We start from the raw sequence: 7500 nt of genomic DNA, 5'->3' as shown, positions 1-7500 counted from the left end.
ATTCGGTTTCATGTAGGGCGAATAAGACGCAAATACATTTCATGTATTTATTTTTATTGACAAAATTAAATACAACAGCGACTGTATCATAGATAGAATCTTTTATATAATCAACATCTTCAATAAATATATATATTTGCAACATGTAAGGGAAGAGATATATTTTAGTAAAACACAGGTGCCACTCATTATTGTGAAATTATCAAATTGATTTCACTTAGATGTTGAATATGTTTTAACACTGTGTACGAATGTTCACACGGCACTGGTGTTATTGGTTAGATTTTATACCTATATAGAACATTCCATGAATCACCATAGTGATTCTCATTAAAGGGTATTACACTCAAATATGCTAATACCTGTTCACCCTTTACTCTGTCAAGTCCCAAACAGTTCACTGTTCATCGCAGCACTAGACAACAGGTTTTATAACACTACCTGCCGCCACCACAAATTGTTTTATCTCATGCACTTGCTTCGCGTAATGTTTATAAAAGACTCTAGAGGATTTCCAACCCGTATATGAGTGGAGTCTAGCAAAGTCCACATGCTAAAAGAAGTTCAGCGAGGAAACAATATTTCTAGGATTGTGACCTGCTGGTGTACTGTCAGGATCCGCTCTGCGAATAAAGTAGGGGAGTTTTGACCTCAGTTGTTTTAGGGATGAGTTTGATCATAAGGTTTTGCCTATGAAGAGCTGTCCTTCCTTGAAGTCTGAAGTTATTCGAAGATAGACCTTAAGACACTCTACTGGACTTTGAGAGACATCTTCCTTTAGAGGGCAGATTCTCGAAGGACCCCACCTCTTGGTGGGAAGCTCGTTTTTGGCAAGAAAGGTAGGATCAGGAAAAAGATTCAGTTCTCCCTCTTCTGTGAACTAAATATGGCCCTCGTTTCTAGATAGGGCCACTATTTCACTAACTCTAGCCACTGAGTCTATAGCGAATAGGAATATCACTTTCTGTGTTAGATCCTTTAGGGAACAATCTTCGTTGTTCAAGTTTGAAGCATAGTGCAAGACTTTGTCCAAGGACCATGATATGGGCTTTAGAGGGGTTGCTGGTTTAAGTCTATCGCATGCTTTCGGAATCTTATTGAAGATTTCGTTCGACAGGTCCACCTGGAAGGCGTAGAGAAGAGGTCTAGTCAAAGCTGACTTACACGTGGTTATCTTGGTGGTGGCTAGGCCTTTCTCATGAAGGTGAATAAAGAAGGACAGGCAGAAGTCTATCGAGATTTCTGCCGGCCAGTTTGCTTTGACAACTGAGACCAACTTCTTCCAAGACGATTCATATTGTCTTCTAGTTGACTTTGTCTTGTATTCTTCTGTAAAGTCGATGTTGTCTTTTGAGACCCCGAACCTTTTCTTGGCTCCTAAGGCGAGAAAATCATGAGATGCAGGTTTTGGGTTCTCAATGATGAAGCGTAGACAGTCGACTTCTGAACCAGTTGTCAAAGAACTGGGTTCGATAGAGGAAACAGCATCAGCCTCAGTTCTATCACTAGAGGGAACCATTTGCTCTTAGGGCATTTGGGGGCCACTACTGCGGCTGTCGCTTTGAAGGATCTCAGCTTGTTGAGAACCTTCAGCAGGAGATTTGTTGGGGGGAACAGATAGATATGATTCCATCTATTCCAATCATGAGACATAGCATCCATCGCTTCTGCCCGAGGGTCCTTGAATGGGGCTACATATCGAGGTAGTTTCTTGTTGTCACTCGTTGCGAAGAGGTCGATCTTCAGTTCTGGGACTTTTTCCAAGATGAAGGAGAATGAGTCTGCGTCTAGGGACCATTCTGACTCTATCGGCTTTCGCCTGGATAGAGCATCCGCCGTTGTATTGCGGAACCCTTGTAGATGAGCTGCTGATAAGTGCAGTCTTTTCTTTCTTGCTAAGCGAAAGATGGCCAATATCACGTGATTGATGTAGGGCTATCTCGAGCCTTGTCGGTTCAGACATTTCACTATCACCTCGCTGTCCAAGACCAACTTGAAGTGGGCTGATCTGTTAAGGATAGCTTCTTCAACATCAGGAAGACTGCAATGGCTTCCAGAATGTTGATGTGAAAGGTCTTGAACTGGTGTGACCAGTTCCCTTTACTTTCCTTTGATGGGAGTGACCTCCCCATCCTTCCAGTGAGGCATCCGTGTGGATGATTACTGACGATTGAGGTGGTTGTAAGGGAATTGTCCTTGCTAGGGTCTTGACCTTCGAACACGGCCCCAGAAGCGATCGCAGTAAGGTCGGTGTCGATCTCTGTTGATCTCTTCGAGCATTTGATGCTTATCTTCTCCAGACTCCTGACGCATCCTTTGGTTGTGGTATCAGCACTGGGTCTGTTACTGCTGCAAACTGGAGAGAGCCCAGTACTCTTTCCTGTTGGCATCTTGAAATCTTGTTGGATTTCAGTAGTCTCTTGACAGAACCCCCAATCTCTCTCCTCTTCTTTGGTGGAATGGAGGGGCAATGTGACTGCAAGTTCCAATGGATTCTCAACCATTGAAACTCTCGAGCTGGAGAGAGGCGAGACTTCTTGTAGTTAATCTTGAAGCAGACAAGCAGTCTTGGATGCTGCCCACACCAGCCAGTCGTCCAGGTATGCGGCTACCTGAATGCCTTCTATGTGTAGCTGTTGTACGACTGTGTCCGCTAGTTTTGTGAATATCCTTGGGGCTATTTTTAGTCTGAAGGGCATGGCTGTGAAGACCTACTTTGTCTTCTGTAACTTGAGTCCTAGGTAGGAGGAGAGGGGGCGGCTGACTGGAAGGTACCAGTAAGCATCTGCTAGGTCTATTGAGATTGTGTATGCCCATTTCGGTAACGGGGTCATTATGTGTTGTAAGGTTAACATCCGGAACTTGTTGTTCTTGATGAACTTGTTGAGTGGAGACAAGTCTAGAATGACTCTGAGTTTGTCCGAGTCTTTCTTGGGAACACAAAACAGTCTTCCCTGGAATTTGATAGACTTTGCTTTCCTTATGACCTTTTTGTTCAAGAGTTCTAAGGTATATTCTTCCAATAAGGGGGTGGAGTGTTGGAAGAATTGAGGAAAGGAAGGTGTAGTTCTGTTCCATTTCCACCCTAATCCATTCTTGATTAGGCTCTAGGGATCGAAGGTCCAATGATCCTGAAAGTGGGAGAGTCTTCCTCCTTCTTGGAGCATCTCATTGATTAGATGGTCTGGAGGGTTTGTTACCCTGACCACGTCCTCCTCTACCCCTTGAGGGGTTTCTTGAGGAACCTCTCCTAGATTCTCTACCTTTTGGGTGAAAGGTAGTGGTGTGTCTCTCAAAGCCTGGGTTAAAGGCTGGTTACTGGGCTACTAACTGCTGAGGCACCATCTGGAAAATGGTTTGCGGCTGGTCAATCATTTGAGGCACTGTGGTCATGGTAACAGTGGGATGCTACACAGGTCTATGAGACACTCGTGGCTTCTTCCTCTTCCTGTTCTTGGGTTGGGGACCAGCGTCAGAGGATGATTTCCTTTTGGAAGACATGCCCCACTTTTGGAGAAGGTTCTTATTTTCCGTGGCAGCTTTAGCAATTACCTCTTGGACTACTTCCTTTAGGAAGAGGTCCTTGCCCCAGATACATGAAGTGATCAGCTTCCTGGGCTCGTGTTTGACCATTGCATTGGCAAACACGTACTCTCTACAGGCCCTCCTGGCCTTCACGAAAACGTACATGTCATTTACTAGTGTAACCATGTGCATCTTGGCTAGGACTGTGAACATATCTGGGGTACTTGAAAAGCCTGCACACATCTCCATGCAGTTCTGGAGATAAAGAGAGGTCTCTCTTTTGTCTCCTGTTCTATTCACAGAAGAAAGTCCGACAACTTCGGCAAGTTCTCGTTGAATTGCTGTGCTGCGATATCTGGATCTAATTTCGAGATCGAGAAGGTTAGATGGACCTCATTCCAGTCCTTCTCGACCGTGAGCAGGGCTAGAGACAATGGTCTACTGTACACTCCACTAGCGTAGGGCATGGTTTGCCCGCATCAACTGCTTTTAGTACGCAGTAGAGAGCTTCAAATGTAAAAGGAAAAGCTCTGGAGGAAGGAGCAAGGAAGGTAGGAGGCATTTTGCTCAAAGCAGAAACCTTCGAATTTGTGTATCCTGCTTTCTTCAGGCTACTCGTCAAGAGAGCCTGTGCCTTGTCATGATCAAAGACCATGAAGGAGATCATTTCCAATATCCAATGACACCTCTGACATCCTTTCCTGAAAGATTTCCACGCCTTCCAAAGCCTTATTAATGACAGCCTCTATCGACAGTGTATGCAGGGAGGCTTGACCAGTACTTGAGGCAAAACCGCGTCGGATGTTGCATTAGGGAAGAAAAGGCTTCTAATTGTTTCACTTGGTAGGTAAGGTCCCGGAGAGATCTTCTGGAACCCTCTTACCCACTTTCGAAGCGTTTCCCTCGCAGCATCCCTAGACTCCGACGTCTCGGGATCACCGAAACCCTCGAACATCAAGGCCGAGCAAACGGTGCAACCCTTTGGGTCCCAATACCTCAGGGTTTCAGTTGCGATGGAGCAGGGGGCATGATTCCTGCACATCTTGTGGCCACAGAAATACCTACCTTTGTGGTACATGACTGCACACTTCACCTTGGCCTCCTCCTGTAAGGAAAGAAAAAGTGAAATGAGTATGGGATAATTTATGCAACTAATAAATCTCCACATGCATTAATAGTAATTCTTACTATTATAATTATAGCTTGGATAGTGCGCAAGAAAGGAAATAGGAAAGACACATATCTGTGTTTCCTTTCCAGGCAATTGCTGTGACCTCTCTCAATATTAGTATTTTAAAATTTCCTTATTAGGGAAATACAGGGTGTGATAGCTCTAGTACTTAGAGCCGGAATCAGTGTATACTACCACTAACTCCCCCACAAGTGAAATATTAATACTGAAGAGTAAAATTTTGTGTTCTGATGATCTAGGATACATCAGAATGTTGAAGGAATGCTTACCTCAACATTTGCTTAGCAGTCTCAACAATGGACTGTTAAAGGATACACAGAGTATGTTGGAAATTCATACTACTGTATGCTATATACTGTAGTTTTCTAGCTGCTGTATTTGCTATACTACAGGAATACTGGCTACTGTACAATCTTATGCTGTAGTTCTGCTGGTACACTTCCGGGCTAGGCTAGTACCTGGCGGCACTATCCAACAGAGAGAGAGAAAGAATGGAGAGAAGGACTTCCGTATTACTATTGATTATTACAATAATTAGGGTTGTAGGGACTACTGCCTCTACTGCCTTCTTTCCAGAATGAGGATTCAAATGGAAGAGGAGAGAATGTAATAATTCTAGCTTCCATCCAGCCACAATATCTGTTGTCGGCTGTACTGCCGGCTACAGGGTTTGTGGATGGCAGTCCAAGGAAGGACTGAAGAATACTCAAAGATGTAATGGATCTCCCACCGGCAGCCATCATGGCCGGCAAAGCCATCATGGCCGCCACAGACCTCATGGCCCGCTCAACCATTCTCGGAGCCTTGCATCCGTTAGGGGTGAGGTCGAGGCGGCAATATAACCATCTTTGTAGGAGCCCGGCCGGCATCATAATAAGCCCGGCAAGAGGGGTGATTGTAGAATTCTGGCCACAGGTGTCGTGACGGCTTAGGGAAAGGGTCTTATACTTTGCATAGAAAGAAGGTGGCAGGTATGTCTCCTGCTTTCGGCTGCAAATCAAGGAAACATAATTTCCTTGCCGGTGCTGTCTTTGGAGGCAGAGGAATAACGATTCCTTAGCCTAAGACATTGCCGGATATAAGACAGGTCTTCTAGTCCACAAGGTTGTGGACTATGGAAGTCGGGCTTCCTATGCCGGCAACAGTGTAACCGGCAGGGGAATGACAAAACCCCCATCGTTAGTGTTGCCGGTAACAAAGCTGACTACTCTGAGTTACTGTCATATTTCAAAACCGGGATACTCATAGGCAAAGAGAATGGACAGAAACACTATCTCAGTCAAGCCGGAGTACATTACTCTATGGCAAGACGAAAGATAGGTTGCCGCCTAATGGTGGTACTCAGAGGGAAGGAACGGTTTATCTTTTTATGTCTAAAAGAGACGAGTATCAAATTATGATAGTAATTCTAGGAGGTTTTCTATCTCCGATTGAATTAGTAAAACGATATGAGAGGATAAACGTAGATAACGTTACCAAAGTATACTAAAATGCGTTAGGCTACCCTAACCAGAGCCGGTATCTCGTCTGCGCTATACCACCGAGGTTCTAACGTATACTATCGAAAGGTTTTAACAAAAGAGGAAATATTAAATGTTTAATCTTATCTTCAATAGTATAATTTGCCTAATAGCTAGAATGCAATATAGCTAAATACCCGGAACGTTGTACTACTAACTAAATAAAGCATTTATGGCGGACGAAAGTGTTCCAAAATGGCCGCCTCCGGTGGATGACTCTGCTCCACTAAACACATCTATATTATGCTAATTTCACTGTGAGAAGAGAGCCAAAAATTATACACAGGAAAAATTAAATACTCAACTTTCCAGAGGATGAAGATGCTGGAGATTGCATTGTGATAATCCATGTAATAGTAACAAAAAAGAGAGCAGTTGGGAGAAACACCGTGCTTAATTAGGAAATACAAAAGTAATGGTTCACCGGGGTGGTACCATGAGGGATCCACTGGGTAACCTTGATAACGGGTCCCCTTCCTTTTCACCACTCTTCCCCCTCAAAGCGAAAACTCTATTCGATGTGAAGATTGCTATGTGTCGTATCAAGAAATATGTCCCTGATATTATGCAATATCCTTAAGAGTTATATTAAGGAAACTAGCGCCAGAGTATATATATATATATATATATATATATATATATATATATATATATATATATATATATTAGTAAATATATATATATATATATATATATATATATATATATATATATATATATATATATATATATATATATATATATATATATATATATATATCATACACACATTTGTTTATGTATATTTAAGCCTAGAAGTTGCTTTTGAGGTACGTGAGTAGCCTCTCTAGGAAAAGGACACTCCACAATAGAGCCATTGTTATCTAGTCTTGGGTACTGCCATAAAACCACTGTCTTGGGATAGATTTCTCTTGCTTGATGGTACATTCAGGCACAATATTCTCTGTGATTCATTACTTTTTTCCTTACAGTGTTATTTTCTCTTTTATTGCTCTTGGGCTAATATCATTCTACTTTTGTAACTGAGGTTATAAAGTATTTCATTATTTTTACACACTTAAAATAAGGCCTCAGGGTAGGTTCATCAAGTTGGATAAAAAGGCTTAAGGCTATAAACTCCTTATACATCCTGACGAATTACAACAATATCATAAAAGGTTAATAAAAATTATAGCAAGAATCCCACATATCAATTCTATCGGTTATTAACAAATATAACAGGTTATAGAAAATGCAGAGTAAGCGACCCCGAGAAGCTAGAAA

This window comes from Palaemon carinicauda, chromosome 2, assembly GCF_036898095.1.
Source record: "Palaemon carinicauda isolate YSFRI2023 chromosome 2, ASM3689809v2, whole genome shotgun sequence".
Taxonomy (NCBI): domain Eukaryota; kingdom Metazoa; phylum Arthropoda; class Malacostraca; order Decapoda; family Palaemonidae; genus Palaemon; species Palaemon carinicauda.
Note: the sequence above shows the minus strand (reverse complement) of the source record.